The sequence below is a fragment of the Capricornis sumatraensis genome, chromosome 11, assembly GCF_032405125.1.
Source record: "Capricornis sumatraensis isolate serow.1 chromosome 11, serow.2, whole genome shotgun sequence".
In the NCBI taxonomy this organism is placed as follows: domain Eukaryota; kingdom Metazoa; phylum Chordata; class Mammalia; order Artiodactyla; family Bovidae; genus Capricornis; species Capricornis sumatraensis.
In genome coordinates, this window is record NC_091079.1 from 25,722,475 (window position 1) to 25,742,582 (window position 20,108).

A 20,108-nucleotide genomic window follows, 5' to 3' on the forward strand; every position below is an offset into this window, starting at 1 on the left:
TGATCTCCTTCAGAATGGACTGGTTGGATCTCCTTGCAGTCCAAGGGACTCTCAAGAGTCTTCTCCAACACCACAGTTCAAAAGCATCAATTCTTCAGCGCTCAGCTTTCTTTACCACCCAACTCTCACATCCATACATGACCACAGGAAAAACCATAGCCTTGACTAGACAGACCTTAGTCAGCAAAGTAATGTCTCTGCTTTTGAATATGCTATCTAGGTTGGTCATAACTTTTCTTCCAAGGAGTAAGCATCTTTTAATTTCATGGCTACAGTCACCAAGTGCAGTGATTTTGGAGCCCAAAAAATAAAATCTGACATTGTTTCCACTGTTTCCCCATCTATTTCCCATGATAGGACCGGATGCCATGATCTTGGTTTTCTGAATGTTGAGCTTTAAGCCAACTTTTTCACTCTCCTCTTTCACTTTCATCAAGAGGCTTTTTAGCTTCTCTTCAGTTTCTGCCATAACGGTGGTGTCATCTGCATATCTGAGGTTATTGATATTTCTCCCGGCAATCTTGATTCCAGCTTGTGTTTCTTCCAGTCCAGCGTTTCTCATGATGTACTCTGCATAGAAGTTAAATAAGCAGGGTGACAATATACAGCCTTGACGTACTCCTTTTCCTATTTGGAACCAGTCTGTTGTTCCATGTCCAGTTCTAACTGTTGCTTCCTGACCTGCATACAGATTTCTCAAGAGGCAGGTTAGGTGGTCTGGTATTCCCATCTCTTTCAGAATTTTTCACAGTTTATTGTGATCCACACAGTCAAAGGCTTTGGCACTCAAGGCTCATATAAATAACTTCATAAGATATATCTTATCATTCCCATTTTGCAGATTAGGAAAGTAGAGTCTGAATTCATTTCTTTAACAGACTCATGACCACAGAGGGAGTAAGTGTCAGCACCAGAATCTTGCCCATCTGAGAGCCAACCCGGTGAGCCCTCCACTGTAGCATCCTCCTGTGGCCCTCACCACCTGCCTCCCCCTCTCACCTCCCCCCTTCTAATGGTGCTCCCCCCACGTCTGCATTTCCCCAAGGTCTCCAGGGACACATGGCTATGTTCAGACCCACTGATGGAGGACCCCAGACCCCCTCTCTGAATGGCCACGTCTTGCCATCTGCCTCAAGGACCAGCCAGGTCCACACAGAAGAAAGGGATCGGCTTGGTAGCGAGTCTGGCCAGTGATAAGAACAAAAAACAATCACTTATTAGGGCTTGGCCTGAAGGCGTATCATGTCTCAGACACACTGCAGCCCAGCTGTCCAACAGAAGCAATTTTTATCACCAGGAATCTGGACCATTTGCAGACCAGTGACCTCAAGGTAAAAAGATTCAGCCAAGCAGTTCATTACCAAGCCATGAAGCCTTTGAAGCCAATCACCCTGCCTCAACTTGCTTGCCCAAATATGGAATCATTTAGAGGATGCGGTGAAGGGTGCCATCTGCAGTGATGAATCTAACTGGTGTCATCTTTCCTTCCCAGGGCGAGCTGTGTGCATTCCAAGTAGGAAAGAGAGGTTTCCTGGACCAGGTTTGGAATAAATCAAAGACAGCAGCTGAGACCTCAGCTTTCAGGACAATGGTGCTATTTTAAAGCAGGGGACACTTCCTCGATCACTCGGAGATTAGGAATGGCCAGGGACACTGTGGATGGCCTTCCCAGGTAGCTCTGTAGGTAAAGAATCTGCCTGCCGATGCAGAAGTCGCAGGAGACATGGGTTCAATCCCTGGGTTGGGAAGATCCCCTGGAGGAGGAAATGGAAACCCACTCCAGTATTCCTATCTGGAAAATTCCATGGGTAGAGGAGCCTGGCAGGCTTCAGTCCACAGGGTCGCAAAGAGTCAGGTAAGACTGAGCACAGCACAGCGGCATTTGGAAGTTCTTGGGAGGGGTCAGTCCCAAGTAGAGATGAAAGGAAGGTCGTGGCCAGATCCTGAGAGCCAGGGCATCTGGCAAGGAGGCATGCAGGCAGACACAGCTGTGGGAGGAGTGCCAGGCAGGAACGAGCCAATGGGTTAGAAAGGACAGTTGCACCAGTGAAGTTCAAGAATAAAAGCGGAACAAAAGCAGATCCACCTCAGGAACTTCATTCACACACTCACCTATTCATTCACTTACTAAATATTTACTGAAATGCTGTGCTGGGTCATCAAAGTCAGTCGCTGAACAAAATCAACAAAGATCCCTGTCACCAGAATACAGATCTCTGTATTCTGTTAGAGGGAAGACAGAGGAAAGATGACTAACCTAGGAAGTAAATAAATTACACAACGTGTTACCATAGACACAGAGCTAAATCTCAAGGAAGGGTTTTATCCTAAGATAGAATAAAAGGTAAACCCGGGTGCAGCCACAAAAGGGAAGCATTCAGAGGTGAGACTAGATGGACCAGGGTGGGCAGAGGAAGAGACCCTTGGATGTGGCTGGGCAGACGTGGAGGGTGGGTTTGTTCTGATGCCACTCAGGGCGTTGTCACCATTCACTCACTCACTCAGCCGGTGAGTGTACCTTGCCCACCTGTGTGTTTGAGACACTCTGCCAAGCACACAACATCTATGAGAGATGCCCAGCCTAAAGGAACTCACCTTCCAGAGAAGTGGTTATGAACACCCTTGACATCATTGCAGGAAAATAAAGTTCAGACTCTCAAGACCTCACTTCTGAAAAGTCTGACTCTATTGGGTTAGCCAATTCAGGGTTTTCAGGTTTTTCTGTAACCTATTATGGAAAAACTCAGATAAACCTTTTGGCCAGCCCAATACATCATTGGTATTTTCAATAAGATTTCCAGGTGGGTCTCTACAGATGGATTTGGTATGTAAATAGTTAATCATAAATAGGGAGAGCAGAGATAGACATATTGCACACTCAAGGAGTAATTAGCAAGGGCTTCCTGGAGAAAGAACTTGGATCCAATTCTTTAAGGTCAAGTAGGAGCTGCGAGACAGGAAGTCAGTGTGACTAGAGACAGTGAGAGAAAGTTAGACAGGAGAAGTCTTACTGAACAGAGCGGCTATGAGTTCTGTTAGTTCTTTATCCCACAAGCTCATCTTTCTTCTGGAAGAAGACAGTAGGTGAGACTTCTGATGTGATCTTGGCCAACCCTTGGCCAGGATTCTCAGCTCACACACCTTTGGTTTCAGCCTACTTGATGGTTCCACCCACCATTAAGCACTCGTGAAACTAGTCAGAAAGAGAAAAACAATATGGTGTGTTAATACATACATGTTATACATATATGTTATATATACATGTATGTTAATACATATATATAGAACCTAGAAAATGGTATGGATGAACCTATTTGCAGGGCAGGCTACCTTGTGTGAAATCGATAGCTAGCAGAAAGCTGCTGTATAGCACAGGCAGCTCAGCTCAGTGCTCCGTAAGGACCTAGAGGGGCGGGATGGGGGTGGGGCGGGAGGGCGGCTTAAGAAGAGGGGATGCATGTATCCTCATGACACTCTGTTGTGCAGCACAAACTAACAACATTGTAAAGCAATTATACTCCAATAATACATTTTCAAAGAACATTAAAAAGCACTAGTAAGAGCTGCCTCCGAAGAGAACAGCTAATCCACACATTTGTCAGTAAACTCATTCCACAAGCAGTAGCTGGGGCTCGGAGATGCTACACAGACATGACGCTTGAGCTGGATCTTAAAAGTCTGCCAAGGGTACTCTCAGAAAACCCAGAAGACATACGAATGCAAAGAATGATTTGAGAAGCTCTGGTAAATTATGGCGGCTCAGTAATCGTCAGGGGGAAATAGGACATGAGGCTGATTGAAAGAAAAAAAAAAAAGATTAAGGCCAGGTTTTGAAGTGTCTTGACTGACATGCAAAGGAGCCTATTCTGAAGATAAACGGGCCATTGGTTGTTTTGGAAAAATATGTGTTGAACATCTTTTATATATGGGTTGGTCTCATAAAAACTGAGGACACGCTGATTATTAAGACAGAGTTCTGTCTTCTTGGAACTTACAGTCTAGAGGGAAAAAGGGACAGAGGACAATGCCTCAGGCTGACTGTCTAGCAGGACTCCAAGTGGATGAGAGAAGCTAAGCTGGCCACCTCGACAATATCTGATGGCCATCCCTTTATGCCACCACTAGCCTCCAGGAGTCTTGGTCCTGCCGTCTATTCCTGGGGAATCCCAGATGTTACAGGACACAGAAAGCACTGAGGTCCCAGGCAGGTAAGACTGAGGACCTAACAAGACACAGGGCTCAGACAAGTCTCATTTCTGCCTGCAAGTTCCACAGACAATCCACCGGAATCAGTAACAGAAAAGAAAACTTAGCACTGCCTTCCTCATTCCTCTGGCTCCCTGGTCCCAGTGGCGGGGACTCTCTCCAGGACACAAGCAGGGATGCTGTACCTAAGGACTGACTTTCGGCATCTTTCTGCCTTATATTGCAAACAGTGTTTCTAAATCTTGGTAGTGAAGTACATCAAACAAATGCAATCACAAATGCCAAGAAGCAAAATCCACATAAATAAATGATCGCTTTCCTTCTCACCACTTTCAGAAAGCTCATTATATCTGAACTCACAAAACAACATTTCACAGACTGTATTTGTCTAGCTTGTAATTAAAGCACTAGTTTTTCCCCAGTCTGAAGTCAAGTAAGGGGGGAAAAGTTCTCAAATTGTTCTCAAAATGGCATTCTTTTTAAATTACTTATAAAATTTACATTGCAATTGGTTCTCCATTAATAGAGTATATATTTTAAATTTGTGTTACTCTAGCTTAATTAGCTATTTGCTTCTCAAAAAAAAAAAAGCAAGGGATAGAAAATACACAATGTCTATGTTTAATAACAGTTTAATGATCACATTGGAACCTTCATATTTAAACAACTCCAGGACTCCAAATGTACTGGAGAAGAGTGGGGAAATAGCTCCAGAAAGAATGAAGAGATGGAATCAAAGCAAAAAAAGGGAGAGGGTGGGATGATTTGGGAGAATGGCATTGAAACATGTATAATATATATGAAACGAATCGCCAGCCCAGGTTCGATGCATGATACAGGATGCTTGGGGCTGGTGCACTGGGACGACCCAGAGGGATGGTATGGGGAGGGAGGAGGGAGGGGGGTTCAGGATGGGGAACTTGTGTATACCTGTGGCGACTTCTTGTTGATGTATGGCAAAACCAATATAATATTGCAAAATAATTAACCTCCAATTAAAATAAATAAATTTATATTTTTAAAAAATGCCTAGTTGTGGATGTGATTCATGATGGAAATAAAGTCCAATGTTGTAAAGAACAATACTACACAGGAACCTGGAACGTTAAGTCCATGAATCAAGGTAAATTGGAAGTGGTCAAACAGGAGATGGAAAGAGTGAATATTGACATTTTAGGAATCAGTAAACTAAAACGGACTGGAATGGGTGAATTTAACTCAGATGATCATTATATCGACTACTGTGGGCAAGAATCGCTTAGAAGAAATGGAGTAACCCTCATAGTCAACAAAAGAGTCTGAAATGCAAGAACTTGGATGCAATCTCAAAAACTACAGAATGATCTCTGCTCATTTCCAAGGCAAACCATTCAGTATCACAGTAATCCAAGTCTATGCCCCAACCACTAATGTCAAAGAAGCTGAACAGTCCTATGAAGATCGACAAGACCTTCTAAAACTAACACCAAAGAGATGTCCTTTTCATCAAAGGGGACTAGAATGCAGAAGTAGGAAATCAACAGACACCTGGAGTAACAGGCAGGTTTGCCCTTGAAGTACAAAATGAAGTAGGGCAAAGGCTAACAGAGTTTTGCCAAGAGAACACACTGGTCATAGCAAACACCCTCTTCCACCAGCACAAGCGACAACTCTACACACAGACATCACCAGATGGTCACTACCAAAATAGGACTGATTATATCCTTTGCAGCCAAAGATGGAGAAGCTCTATACAGTCAGAAAAAAACAAGACCAGGAGCTGACTGTGGCTCAGATCATGAACTCCTTATTGCCAAATTCAGACTTAAATTGAAGACAATAGGGAAAACCACTAAACCATTCAGGTATGACCTAAATCATATCTCCTACAATTAAACAGTGGCGGTGACAAACAGATTCAAGGGATTAGATCTGATAAACAGAGTGCCTTAAGAACTATACATGGAGGTTTGTAACATTGTACAGGAGGCAGTGATCAAAACCATCTCAAGGAAAAGAAATGCAAAAAGGCAAAATGGTTGTCTGAGGAGGCCTTACAAATAGAAGAGAAAAGAAGAAAAGTGAGAGGCAAAGGTGGAAAGGAAAGATATCTCCATCTGAATGCAGTGTTCCAAAGAATAGCAAGGAGAGAAAAGAAAGCCTTCCTAAGTGATCAATGCAAAGAAATAGACGAAAACAATAGAATGGAAAAGACCAGCGATCTCTTCAAGAAAATTAGAGATACCAAGGGAACATTTCATGCAAAGATGGGCTTAATAAAGGACAGATATGGTATGGACCTAACAGAAGCAGAAGATATTAAGAAGAGGTGGCAAGAATATACAGAAAAACTGTACAAAAAAGATCTTTATGACCCAGAGAAACACAATGGTGTGATCACTCACCTAGAGCCAGACATCCTGGAATGTGAAGTCAAGTGGGCCTTAGAAAGCATCACTACGAACAAAGCTAGTGGAGGTGATGGAATTCCAGGTGTGCTATTTCAAATCCTGAAAGATGATGCTGTGAAAGTGCTGCACTCAATATGCCAGCAAATTTGGAAAACTCAGCAGTGGCCGCAGGACTGGAAAAGGTCAGTTTTCATTCCAGTCCCAAACAAGGGCAATGCCAAAGAGTATTCAAACTACTGCACAATTGCACTCATCTCACAGGCTAGCAAAGTAATGCTCAAAATTCTCCAAGCCAGGCTTCAACAGTACGTGGACCGAGAACTTGTAGATGTTTAAGCTGGATTTAGAAAAGGCAGAGGAACCAGAGATCAAATTTCCAACATCCACTGAATCATTGAAAAAAAAAAAGAGAATTCCAGAAAACATCTACTTTAGCTTTATTGACTACGCCAAGCTTTTGACTGTGTGGATCACAACAAACTGTGGAAAATTCTGAAAGAGATGGGAATACCAGACCTGCCTCCTGAGAAATGTGTATGCAAGTCAAGAAGCAACAGTTAGAGCCGGACATGGAACAATGAACTGGTTCTAAATTGACAAAGGAGTATGTCAAGGCTGTATATTGTCACCCTGCTTATTTAACTTATATGCAGAGTACATCATGCAAAATGCCAATCTGGATGAAGCACAAGCTGAAATCAAGACTGCCAGGAGAAATATCAATAACCTCATATATGCAGATGGCACCACCCTTATGGCAGAAAGCAAAGATGAACTAAAGAGCTTCTTGACGAAAGTAAAAGAGGAGAGTGGAAAAGGTGACTTAAAACTCAACATTCATAAAACCAGGATCATGGCATCTGGTCCCATCACTTCATGGCAAATAGATGGGGAAACAATGGAAACAGTGACAGACTTTATTTTCTTGGGCTCCAAAGTCACTGCAGATGGTGACTACAGCCATGAAATTAACTGATGCTTGCTCCTTGGAAGAAAAGCTATGACAAACCTAGACAGCATATTAAAAAGCAGAGACATTACTTTGCCGACAAAGGTCTGTGTCGTCAAAGCTATGGTTTTTCCAGTAGTCATGTATGGATATGAAAGTTGGACCATAGAAAAAGCTGAGCACTGATGAACTGATGCTTTTGAACTGTGGTGTTGGAGAAGACTCTTGAGAGTCCCTTGGACTGCAAGGAGATCCAAGCAGTCAGTCCTAAAGGAAATCAATCATACCCTAAATATTCATTGGAAGGACTGATGCTGAAGCTGAAACTCCAATACTCTCTGGCCACCTGATGCAAAGAACTGACACATTGAAAAGATCCAGATGCTGGGAAAGATTGAAGGCAGGAGGAGAAGGGGATAACAGAGGATGAGATTGTTGGATGGCATCACCAACTCAATGGGCATGAGTTTGAGCAAGTTCCACAAGTCGGTGATGAACAAGGAAGCCTGGTGTGCTGTGGTCCTTGAGGGAGCAGAGTAGGACATGACTGAGTGACTGAACTGAACTGATTGAGCACTCAAAAATCTATGAGTGCTGGCTTTTTGATGTTGGAGGATTGGCCTACAGATTAGTATCCAGGATTTCTTAGAAGGAAAATACCAGGTAGGATTGTGAACTTTGTCCTGATAGCTATTATATAGTGGAACGGAGCAAGATGGAAGATGCAGTTAGAAGAAGTTATATCAGATAAGATAAGGTGCGTTTGAGAACAACTGGGTGTCCAAACTAACACTTAAGTAAGAATTAAATTTCTCTCACCCATGAAAGAGGTATGAAGATTGGCAGCATAGAGCAGGGTAGCTTCTTGAAATTGTCAGCACCGATTTTCTTCTATCTGCCTGCTCTGGCATCCTCAGCACACAGCCTTTACCTCAGAGTCCAAAATGGCTGCTCAAGTACCTGCCATCACATCTCCCAGCAGGATAAACAAACATATGCCCCCTTTGGAAATGTTTTCTCTAAATCACACATGTCGCTTTAAGAACATGGTCATTTCCATAGATTGTACTGCATGGGAAATAGAAAGTATAGATCTATTCAGGCCAAGTGCACACTCAGTTAAAATTTGCTGGTTTGAGATGTATATAAATAAAGAAAAATCAGTCTCTGGAGACAGGAAGTGCCATATACTCTCTTAGCCCAGAAGGAGCAACCACTGTCAGGACTGGAAGAAAACTAGCGTGAGCACTGGCTGGGTACAGGAAGCCTTAGTGCTTCTGGAACACACCAACTTCTTTCTCCTGTGTCATGGGGTCCCCTAACCTCATTTCCATTCCTCTCGCTGGAAAAAAGGAGAAACACAAACACTGTTTGCATATCGCTGAAGGAGACTCTCCTTCCCCACCTACACTAGCTGGTGAAATCTTCCCTTGTTCAGTGTGTGTGTGCGCTCAGTAGCTCAGTCACGTCCAACTCTTTGCAACCCGACAGATTGTAGCCTCCCAGGCTCCACTGTCCATGGGATTTCCCAGGCAAGAATACTGGAGTGGGTTTCTATTTCCTTCTCCAGGGGATCTTTGGGCCCAGGGATCAAACTCGCATCTCCTGCATTGGCATGCAGACTCTTTACTGCTGTGCCATCTGGTTCAATGAGATGGAGGTTAAATCATTTCACATTTCAGATGGGATTTTCATATACATAGATTCATTTTGATCTGATGAAGACACATGCCTGGTGTGGTTTTCATGCCCCTTCAAATGACATCGATAGGTTGTGGGCAGGCAAGAAAAAAAAAAAAGTGACTGCCAATGGTGAAGACATCAGGCATTTGCCAGGAGGGGAAATCCAGGCATGCCAGAAATGCAGCTTCTGGGAAATCATCCAAAGATCCTGCTTATCCCCGCTGCTCAGAAGAGACTGCCCCTCTTTTTACAGAAGTGCCATCCTTTGTGGGTATAAATTCTTCACATACACATTCTTGAGAGGAGGAAGAAAGCAACAACACAATGTCAAATCTCATCTCAGATTCACAGAGTTGAAGTCAGAAGGGAAATCAGGATCAAGTGTGGCTTTGTTTAAAGATAAAAATCTGAGACTCCCCTGGTGTCTCAGTGCTTAAGATGCAGATGCAGGAGACACAGGCTCAGTTCCTGGTCTGGGAAGATTCCACACAGCATGGAGCAACAAAGCCCACGTGCCACGAGGACTGACGCCCTCAAGCCCTGGAGCCCGTGCTCCACAAGAAGAGAAGCCACCACAATGAGAAGTCCGAGCCTCGCAACAAACAGTAGCCCGCACTCGCTGCAACTAGAGAAAGCCAGGGCACAGCAGTGAAGGCCAGCAGTTAGAAACAGTCAACCAATAAACAGTATTTTTTTTTAATTTTTAAATTAAAAAGAAAGATAAAAACAAAACTGCTGCTAAGGGGTGGTGTCAGAGTCAGGGCCCTTCCCTGGTAGCTCAGTTGGTAAAGAACCTGCCTGCAATGCAGGAGACACAGGTTCGATCCTTGGGCCAGGAAGATCCCCTGGAGGAGAAAATGGCAACCCGCTCCTGTATTCTTGCCTCGGAAACCTCAGAGATCATGGGTTAAGGATCTCTCATTGTCAGAGTATCACTCTTTGAACCAGGTCTGTTTATTACACCATATCAGTTTTTATCATTTTTAAAACAATCTGGATTTATTTCAGAAAGAAAAATACAAATGAAGAAGTTAAAATTCCCTATTATGGGAGATGCTCATTAAATCACCTTCTACAGGGCCTCTCTGACCACCAAGTTTTCCATTACTTTTCAGCTGAGATTTGTGGACTGGAATCATTTCATACTGTTCTCAAGCAAAATATCCTAAGGTCTACATGGTACGTAATGGCATGTGATCCCTGGAGCTATACTGAACATAAGGATACTTCTAGCAACCTGAACAGTCTAAGGAAAGAGAGGCAAGCCCTCTCCTGTTATAAAATCATGTGCACACTGAAAAATTATGACAAAAAACGCACAAGAAAGAAAGGAAATTACTGGTCTTCAGTAATAAAGGGAAGTAAAACCAGCATGATAAGCCTGGACTGATGCTGAAATGGCCCTCGGGGTTTTGGACCAAGATAGATGATGAGAACTAATATTTTGTTGTTCAGGTAAATAGAAAAGATACAGCTTTAAGTCCATGACACTGTGAACAGGAACTAAGTCTTCGCATAAGTTCCAGATTCCTAAAGAGTTTTCCTTTCCACAAAAACTCTGCTGACTGCCCTGGGAAATAAGTCTGTCAAGGGTATTAGATACAGTTTACAAACACTAATGAGAAAACAAACCCAGGCCTGTGTCATTAAAATCATAAATTAACATTAAAAACTAGTCTGATAATGATGGATACATGTCATCATGAAAAAAGTGAAAGTGTTAGTTGCTCAGCTGTGTCTGACTCCTTGTGACCCCACGGACTGTAGCCCACCAAGCTCCTCTGTTCATGGAATTCTCAAGGCAAGAACTTGTCCAAACTCATAGAGTGCACGACACTGAGAGTGAACCCTAATGTAAACTACGGAGTTTAAGAGATCAGAGTGTCAGTGTGGGTTCACCAGTTGCAAGAAATGCACCGCTCTGGTGGGAGATGTTGGTAACGGGGAAGGCTGTGCACGTGTGGGGTAGGGGGTATGTGGAAGAGCATGCAACCTTCCTCTCAATTTTGCTGTGAAACCGAAAACTGTTCCAAAAAGAAACAAACACAGTCTGGTTCATTAAAAACCAAACACTCCAGAGTCAACTAAGAAAGTTTATACAGTGCACTCACAGGAAAAAAAAAAAAAAACTAGTGAAAAAAAAGAAAAACTCAGAAAACTTAACAACCATATAAAGAAGCAAGCTACCATGATGGATTATAAGGTGTAAGAAATATAAGAATTAGTGTCTCAAGAACTGGCTATCCTTAGAAAACAAACTTATGGGGAGAGTGGAGAGGATAAATTAGGAGTTTGATATTAACATGTACACACTACTATATACAAGATAATTAGCAAGAATCTACTGCATAGCACAAGGAACTCTACTCAATACTCTATAACAACATATATGGGGAAAGAATCTGAAAAAGAATAGATACATGTGTATGTATAATTGAATCACGTTGCTGTTCACCTGATTAACACAACATTGTAAATCAACTACACCCTAATATAAAATAAAAGTTTTTAAATAAATAAAAATATTAAGAAAAGAACTGGCTATAATGGAAACAACAATGGAAAAAAGAGTACTAATTAACCAAAGACATAAAAGAGATTAAAGTATAAATGCAAAAAATAAACTAAATAGAAATACAGTGTGAAAAAAAGCAAGCAAATTTGAAAATGTCCAAAATCTGACTTTTATTAAGAAAGATTTATTTCAGTAGGATAACTTCAGCTGAAATTAGATATAATTGAAATAATGTTTAATAAGTTGACAGATCTGAGGGAAGCATCATGAATGTACGGGAGAGCGGTGGATAATCTGTAGCAAAGAGAGATGGGGGGAGATTAAGAAAGTTCAACATATATCTGCTGCTAAGTCGCTTCAGTCGTGTCCGATTCTGTGCGACCCCATAGACAGCAGCCCACCAGGCTCCCCCGTCCATGGGATTCTCAAGGCAAGAACACTGGAGTGGGTTGCCATTTCCTTCTCCAGCAACATATATCTAAGAAGAATTAAAAGTTTAAAGAGAATGAGAGAGGCTCATGTTTGAGAAAACACAATAACGGTTTCTCTGTATTGAAGAAGAGTCTCCAGCTTGATGAATAAGTTTTCAGCAAGATAAACACAAAGAAATTCTAGTTTCTCCATGAAAAACAAAATGGAACATCAAAAGAAAACAACTGGAAAAAAACAAAGGTTAACTCCAGGGGCAACAAATAGACTGTCAGCAGACTTCTCAGCAGCAATAATAGATGCCAGAGAGCCATGAAACAGAAACATTATTGAAGTATGCCAGAAAAGCAAACAGCACATTTTAACACACACATATGGAGTCTAGAATAAACGGTAGAGATGAGCCTGCTCGCAGGGCGGGAGTAGAGATGCAGATGTAGAGAGCAGACTTGTGGACGTAGATGGGGAGGAGAGCGTGGGACGAAGTGCATGCTTATAGACAGCCAGCGGGAGACCGCAGCCCAGCCTGGGAGCCAGGCTCGGCGCTCGCTGATGCCCTAGAGGGCTGCCACGGAAGCGGGTGCGAGGCTCAAAAGGGAAGAGACATATGCATACTCACAGCTAAGGCACGCCGTGTACTGCGGAAACCAACACAACGTGGTAAAGCAATTATTTTCCAATTAAAAACAAACAACAACAAAAAGTATTTCCAAAGGATGGAAGAAAATAGCTGTCAGCTCAGAATTCTAGAGCCTGATGAATTACCATTCAAAATTGAGGACAACATAAAGACATTTTTAGATCACTTCTCAAAGCTCTACCTCAAAAATGCCACACTAAAAATGCATTTCAGAAAAAAGGAATTTGAGGACAGGGAAAAAAGCATGAAGTTTCATAAGTACAGGTGAAAAAAATTAAATTTGTGGGTGTAAAAGAATTGCTTTTGACTCAGCTACAGCACATTCGTCCTCATTGTAACGGGATGTACTCCAAATTCATCATTAGTTTTAGGAAAGCATTTGAGTCTTGGTTTCAGTTTATTGGCTTAGCAGTGTATTGTTTTCCAGGCAGTTACAATTTTTTTGAAACCACAGAGCCCCATTTCAGATAGAACAAATTTAAATAAGAATTAATTTTAAGAATAAAAAAGATAAAGATGATCATTTGAATTGGTTTAAAAACAAGGTAGAACTTGTACAGTTGATTGTACTTTGAAAAAGGGTAAATGTGTTGATTAACTTTAGACTTGGTAAGAATGCCTAATAATGATACAATTGAAAAGAGTCATGAAATATCTGCAATAATTATGTTTCATTTCCAAACAAGAAATGTGAAGTAGATTTAGATAAAACTCAATCTTTTAGCAGAAGGTAAAAAAAAAAAATAAAGGGGGAAACAGAACCAAATAAGTTAAATATAAAATGCAAAATAACAAGGAGAAATAAGTCCAAACATCTGCCTAATGACAATAAATATTAGATTCTCAGATTTTATTTTAAAAACATGTTGTTTACGCTTACTCATAACTAAACAGAAATTCCTGTTTCAACAGATATGGACGATCTATCCACAAGGCACTGTGGATACACCAATGAACAGAATAGATTATGCTTTCTCTTTATGGAATTATTTTAGAAGGATGAAGTCATAGTAAACAAAAAACAAGACAAATTCTTAATATTAAATACATATGAGCCTGTAGTGGCTTGAATAGTCTACCCCCAAACTCGTGTCTACTCAGAGCCTCAGAATGTAACCTTACTTGAAAATAGAGTCTTTGCACGTATAATGAGGCAAGTTACCATGCTGTTGTCGTTTAGTATCTAAGTCATGCCCAACTCTTTTGTGATCCCATGGACTGTGTCCGGCCAGGCTTCTCTGTCCATTGGAATTCTCCAGGGGATCTTTCCAACCCAGGGATTGAACCCACATCTCCTGTCCTCGCTGGCGGATTCTTTACCACTGAGCCACTAGGGAAGCCCACTTCCACACGTAGAAATAACAATAATGATAAAGCTGTAACAACTGCCACAGTTTTTAGCACACTCACATGCTACACACTGAACTAAATACATACAGTATCACCATCTCAGGGTCACAAACTGAGGTTAACACTATTATCTCCTTTTCACAACTGAGAATGGAAGCTAACAGAGGTCCAAGAATTTGTCCAGGGTCACACAGCCAGTAGAGGACGATTTAAATCCAAACATGGTCTGTCTGCTCCTGAAGCCGTGGACTTCACTGGTATGTTGTACTGGCAGTTCCTGATGGCTGAAGAAGAGGCACGGGTGAGATCTTTCAAAGCATGAGTGCTAAAAACATCCCGGTCCTCATTCCAATGGGTAATTCAAATAAAGCACCATGAAACCTTAACAAACAAAAGAGACACACATGCAGACATTTACAGGACTGACTTCTAGGCTTTTCTGATTGCTGCATTCCAGGTAAGTTAATGCACTCACAGTCTGCCTTTCATTTCTGTTCTGATAGCATGCTCAGCACCTGTGCTCAGGTTTTCTGAAATCACCCTGAATGGAGAAAAACCAAATGAAGCTGCAAGTCCATCCAGTTTACTTGTCACTGTGAGGCATATTAAATTATGTCCATCCGGTTAGTGATGCCCTCCAACCATCTCATCCTCTGTCGTCCCCTTCTCCTCCTGCCTTCAACCTTTCCCAGCATTAGGGTCTTTTCCAGTGAATCAGTTCTTCCCATCAGGTGGCCAAAGTATTGGAGCTTCAGCTTCAACATCAGTCCTTCCAATGAACATTCAGGGTTGATTTCCTTTAGGATTGATTGGATTGATCTCCTTGCAGCCCAAGGGACTCTCAAGAGTCTTATCCAATACCACAGTTCAAAAGCATCAGTTCACCAGTATTCAGCTTTCTTTATGGTCCAATTCTCACATTCATACACGACTACTGGAAAAGCCATAGCTTTGACTACACAGACCTTGGTCGGCAAAGTAATGTCTGCTTTTCAATATGCTGTCTAGGTTTGTCACAGCTTTTCTTTCAAGGGACAAGCATCTTTTAATTTCATGGCCACAGTCACAATCTGCAGTGGTTGTTGGAGCCCAAGAAAATAAAGTCTATCACTGGTTCCATTGTTTCCCCATCTATTTGCCACGAAGTGATGGGACTGAATGCCATGATCTTAGCTTTTTGAATGTTGAGTTTTAAGTCAGCTTTTTCATTCTCCTCTTTCACCTTCATCAAAAGGCTCTTTTAGTTCCACTTCACTTTCTGCCATAAGGGTGGGGTCATCTGCATATCTGAGGTTATTGATGTTTCTCCTGGAAATCTTGATTCCAGCTTGTGCTTCATCCGGCCTGGCATTTCTTATTATGTACTCTGCATATAAGTTAAATAAGCAGGGTGACCATATAGTCTTGACATATTCCTTTCCCAATTTGAAACCATGTCTAGTTCTAACTGTTGCCTCTTGACCTGCATACAGGTATCTCAGGAGGCAGGTAAGGTGGTCTGGTCCTTCCATCTCTGTAAGAATTTTCCAGTTGTGATCCACACAGTCAAAGACTTTAGCATAGTCAGTGAAGCAGAAGTAGATGTTTTTCGGAATTTTCTTGCCTTTTCTATTATTCAACAGATGTTGGCAATTTAATCTCTGTTTCCTCTGCCTTTCTAAATCCAGCCTGAACATCTGCAAGTTGTCTGCTCACATACTGTTGAAGCCTGTCTTGGAGACATTACTTTGCATTACTTGAGCATCACTTTACTAGCGTGTGAAATGAGTGCAATTGTGCAGTACTTTGAAATTCTTCGACACTGCCCTTTTTTGGGATTAGAATGAAAACTGACCTTTTCCGGTACTGAATTAGAATGAGGCCTAAATCTAAAGACTGATACCCTTCTAAGGGGCTTCCCAGGTGGTACTGGCAGTAAGGAACCCAGCTGCCAGTGCAGGAGACATAAGAGACTCAGAATCAATACCCAGGTCTGGAAGACATGCTGGAGGAGGGCATGGCAACCCACTCCAGTAGTCTTTCCTGGAGAATCCCATGGACACAGGAGCCTGGCCGGCTACAGTCCATAGGGTGGCACAGAGTTGGACATGATGGAAGCAGTTTAGCATGCCCACACACGGGCATCCTTAAAAGAAGAGAAGAGCCCCCACAGAGACACACACAGGGAGAAGACAAGTGAGGATGCAGGCAGAGACTGGAGGGAGGTGCCAACTAGCCAAGGAAATCCCAGCATTGCCAGCAACCTCCAGAAGCTGGAAGTGGGGAGGATGGATTCTCCTTTAGAGCCTGCAGAGGGAGTATGGGCCTGCTGACAGCTTCCTTTCGGATTTCTAACCTCCAGAGCTGTGAGAGAATACGTTTTATTGTGTTAAGCCACCCAGTTGTGGCACTTTGCTACAGCAGCCCTTGGGATCAAATATTATGGCGCCTTCTTCATGTAGATATGATCAATTCATCAATTATGGACATTATTTCCAGCCCTTCTTTCTTCCCTGGAGTTGAAAACCCCAAGTTTCTGTTCATGGCTTGGCCTTCCTGGTGACCAGACCCCCATCCAGAGGCATCCAGGAGCCCTCCCAATCACCTCATTAGAACCAAAGAAGCCACTGGTGCCCTTCTCTTGCAAATTTATGAGGGTTTTAAGAGCCCAGTGTCAGACACTGGACACAAAGACCAAAATATATAGTTTCTGTTTTCACATAGACATCAAATGAGTAATTAATCTTCCTTTGACTTAGTTTCCTCACCTGTAAAATGGGTTTAATAATAGTACGCTTCGCAGAGGGATAGACTGGGAATTTGGGGTTAGCAGATACAAACTATTACATACAGAATGGGTAAGCCAGGTCTTGCTGTAAAGCACAGGAAACTATATTCTATATCCTGAGATACACCATAATGGAAAAGAATGTGTGTATATGTATAACCAAATCACTTTGCCATACAGCAGAGATTAACCCAGCACTATAAATAGTTCAGTAAAAAAATAATAGCATCTGCTTTAAAAGTTTATTGTGAGAATTAAATGAACTAATACAGGGAATACATTTAAACCACACTGGGACTCATGATAATTACCTATTAGATGTTAGCCTTTTTTTATGATAAACGCTCAGGCCTCCAGGGTACCTTGTTCTACCTTACTTTCATTACAAGTTATCTCAGACAATTTTAAAAAATAAATATTTTATCGAGGTTGTGTTGACTTACAAAGCTGTGTTAGTTTCTAGTCACTTTGGCTGCTCTCTGTACACTGCTGCTGCCCACCTCCCCTGCCCCTGGCCACACCGAGGACCGCAAGGCTTCCCCATGCCCTCACTCCTGACTGGCCTCTCAGTACTAACCATTCCATTTCCTTAAACAATCTCTCTGCTCAGGATCACATCAATTTGGGGAGGTCAAGGGCCTCACATCAGAAATATTTACTGGTCCATTCCCTTCTGCTTCACCCTGTTACCAGCCTCTTTGAATCACTCATTATCCTTCAGACCAACCCTTTCAACATCCTTTTAGGCAGCCCTTGACGGCTTCAGCTACTGACCTCCCACAAATTCAATTTACTTTCCCAAGTAATTATCAAGTTTCCCATAATACTAGTTCATTTCATATTTTTCATAATTTAATTCAATAATATTTACCTAGTTACCTACTTGATACATCTAGAATGACTTTTTGTAGTATAATTTAAATTTAATCACATCTCTTATGTCAAATACATCAACCAGTGCTCATTATCACCAGAGGAACCCAAGCCCCTTGCAACAGTGCACATAGTCCTCAAACAGGATCCCATGAGAAGAGAATTACTACTCTGATTCTTTTTAGGAATCAGGTTCCCAGATCTTTGTAGGTAGGTCTCACCCTACCTAAGATATTTTTCCCTCTCTTATCTATCTAGAAGTCACCAAAAATGACAATACTGTACTTCTCAGTGTATCTTTTCTGTTGACTTGTATCTTCCTTACTGCAGAATATTCAATGTGGTTTTCAAAAAGTATAATTAAATGTCTCACAAGTTTATATTTTTGTGATTTTTATTATTTAAAGTGTTCACAGTTCAAAAAATAATCTGTTGGCAAGTCCCATGTCTCAATGTTGGGTTTGTACTGAAAGGCATGGGGCAGCTATTCAAGCTTGACTGAAACAGGCAGGGAGTTCCAGATTGCTTATTCCAAATCCAAACCTCAAGGACCCCCCTTTTTTTTGCAATTTGCACTTTGTCTATGACCACAGAATTTAATGTTGTAGCTTGGATAAGAAGATTATCTAACCAGCTTTTTCTCAATTTGGTGAATCAATGAACAAATCAAAAATCTGGATTACCTTTCCCTAGCAGGGTCCCTAGGTCTGGAAACATTAAAGGAATTTTATAAAAGAGAGAATAAAAGTGAAAGTCAAGGTCTATACCTAGTGCTTGGGATAATGAACTTGAACTACTGTGTGTTCAGGAAACACAAAATAATTATAGTTGTCTAATACATACCAGTCTTGTTTATCTAGAGTAAATTAACCCAAAAGATTCTAATAGCATGGATCTTCCTTTCTATAAAACACAATCTTAGTGAACCAGCATCGGGCTTCATCTTATGTATTATCAGGATAGAGAAAAAGATATGGGTAAGAGGCTGTAGTCACTATGGCTTTGTTAGTCCTAGGTACCAGACATCACACAATGTATTGTACATGGACCATCCCTCCTAGGATGGCTGCGGGATGTCCATTTCACCAAGAAGGATACTGGTCTCCAGAGAAGTTAAGAAACTTGACTCAAGCCACACAGCTTGTAAACCAGATGTTCTGAAAATTATACATGCTAATGCATACAAAGCACTTAGAAAAATGACTAGCACATAGCACGTATTTAATAACCATGGGCATTAATATTATATAGAACATATAGGGAAAAACTTGACTTTTGCAAGCAATATGTACTTATGGCTGTTAAATCAAGTTTCAAAATAACAACAGAGAAGAAAAATGATGTAGAGAAAAGTAAGAAACTGCTAGCAAGAAAGGATATTAGAGTTTCAGTGAGGATGCATGCGTGTATGCTGTCACTTCAATTGTGTCTGACTCTTTGCGACTCCATGGACTGCAGCCCACCAGGCTCCTCCACCCATGGGATTCTCCAGGCAAGAGTACTGGAGTGGGTTGGCATTCCCTTCTCCAAGGGATCTTCCTGACCCAGGAATCGAACCCGCATCTCTTATGCCTCCTGCGTTGGCAGGCAGGTTCTTTGCCACTAGCACTACCTGGGAAGCCCTTTGGTGAGGAATTCAGTTCAGTTCAGCCCATTAACACAGTCATGTCCACCTCTTTGCAACCCCATGGACTGCAGCACTCAAGGCTTTCCTGTCCATCACCAACTCCCAGAGCCTACTCAAATTCATGCCCATCAGGTCGGTGATGCCATCCAACCATCTCATTCTCTATCATCCCCTTCTTCTACCGCCTTCAATCTTTCCTAGCATCAGAGTCTTTTCCAATGAGTCAGTTCTTCACATCAAGAGGCCAAAGTATTAGAGTTTCAGCTTCAGCATCAGTCCTTCCAGTGATTATTCAGGACTGACTTCATTTAGGATGGACTGGTTAGATCTCCTTGCAGTCCAAGGGACTCTCAAGAGTCCTCTCCAACACCACAGTTCAAAAGCATCAATTCTTCAGTGCTCAGCCTTCTTAGAGTCCAAATCTCACATCCATACATGGCTACTCGAAAAACCATAGCTTTGACTAGATGGACATTTGTTGGTAAAGTAATGTGTCTGCTTTTTAATATGCTGTCTAGGTTGATCACAGCTTTTCTTCCAAGGAGCAAGCATCTTTTAATTTCATGGCTGCAGTCACCATCTGCAGTGATTTTGGAGCCCCCCAAAAATAAAGTCTCTCACTGTTTCCATTGTTTCCCCATCTACTTACCATGAAGTGATGGGACCGAATGCTATGATC